Here is a 1,839-nt window from a genome sequence, read left to right as displayed (position 1 = left end):
CAGAAAGGGAGGGCTAGGGTTAGGGTTAGGGTATGGGTATGGGGGAGGGTTAGGGTTAGGGGTTACGGTTAGGGTTAGGGGTTAGGGTTAGAGGGTTCGGGTTCGGGTTAGGGTTAAGGGTTAGGGTTAGGGTGAGGTTGATGGTAAAGTTGAGGGTGAGGGTTAGGCTTAGCGTGAGAGTTAGTCTTAGCGTTAGAGTAAGGGTTATGTTTATGGGTTAGGGTTAGGGTTATGGGTTAGTGTTAGGGTTATCGGTTAGGGTTTGTGTTAGGGTTAGGGATTTGGTTCCAGATCGGGCTTGGTATAGTTTTCTGGTTCAGGATCTCATTTCTCTTTGAGCTTCGAGGTTGGCTTCAGGCTTGGGTTATTGTTCTGTTTCTGGTTTTGGTTCGAGTTTGGGTTGCATTTCTCTAATAATGAGGGATGGTGAGCATTTTTTTCCTTTTGCTGGTGGCTATCCCTATACCATGTTTGGAGAAATGTCTATTCATGTCTTTTGCCCATTTTTAAAATTGGGTTATTGATTTTGTGGCTGTTAAGTTGTATCAGATGTTGAGCTGGGAATTTTGAAACCCCAGCCTGAGCTGGGGTTTGGGATCTGTGTAAAGAGCCTGAGACTGGGGAATGGAAAGTTGGCAAAACGGTGACATTTTTGGGGAGAAGCCGTGCTCATCATTGGGCTTTTTCTCTCAAGAGGTCTCCTGTAACTCCCTTCTTTTTTTCTCCCATAAGAGCCTCATTTTTTTCTCTATATACACCTGGTGCAAACACCTGGTAGAAAGCCAGGTCTGGTGAATTAAGGCCGGCAGTTTGAAATAAAGAAAGCTCCTGGAGATCCCACCTGGCTCCCTGGGTAAAGGCTCTGTCTTTGTCCCTGTGCTGGGTTTGGGCACTTCTGTGGCTTGAAATCCATTAGTGGGCAGACAATTCACGCACGCTTCCAGTTGGGTCAATAAAGTAAGAGTGAGGGGTTCCCATCGTGGCGCAGCAGAAACGAATCCGACTAGGAGCCATGAGGTTGTGGGTTCAATCCCTGGCCTTGCTCAGTGGGTCAAGGATCCGGCATTGCTGTGAGCTGTGGTGTAGGTTGCAGACGCGGCTCGGATCTGGCATTGCTGTGGCTCTAGTGTAGGCCAGCGGCTACAGCTCCGATTAGACCCCCAGCCTGGGAATCTCCATATGCAGCGAGTGCGGCCCTAAAAAGAAAATAAATAAATAAATAAATAAATAAATAAAGTAAGAGTGAAAGAGAAAAAAAGAGAAAGAATGAAAGAAAGGTAGAAAAAAAGGTCATATGAACTAATGAATAATAGTTGGAAAGGTAAGAAAATAAATCAGTAATTACATATGTAAACAAATATATTCAAAAACACATACCTGCGTGAATATATGAAAAATTGAAGAAGGCTGTCAGCACATGATGGGTCGGGAGCTGAGTGTTTAAAAGCTGTGGCATCGGGTAGGGTGGCCTCAGGGCTCTGAAAGCTTTTGAGAGAGAAATAGCCCACTTGGTAGGGCCCTTCCTGATATTTCAAGAAAGTGGAGGAAGGCAGTCCAACCAGTGTGTTGCCCAAGGCCAAAGCTGCCCCCGCGGGCTGCTCAGCCAGAGAGAGGACGAACACCTGAGAGTTGCTGTTAGCGCAGATGACCACAAGATGGCGCCAGGGTACTTTCCAGACCCTTGGGCAACTCCAAGGCTGCATGTCGGGGTGCAGTGTTGGGGTTGATGATGTGTTTGTGGGAAACCCCAGCCAGCACCCAGAGATCTGGGGTTGTTTTCCAGGCATCTGGGGCTCTCTGCTCTAAGATGCCTCATGTCAGGCAGAGCACACAGCTGTC

Source organism: Sus scrofa, chromosome 2 (assembly GCF_054392235.1).
Source record: "Sus scrofa isolate SSC_HxYL_T2T_F1_AM1 chromosome 2, Sscrofa_HxYL_maternal_Yorkshire_Landrace_v2.0, whole genome shotgun sequence".
NCBI classification, from domain to species: domain Eukaryota; kingdom Metazoa; phylum Chordata; class Mammalia; order Artiodactyla; family Suidae; genus Sus; species Sus scrofa.
Note: the sequence above shows the minus strand (reverse complement) of the source record.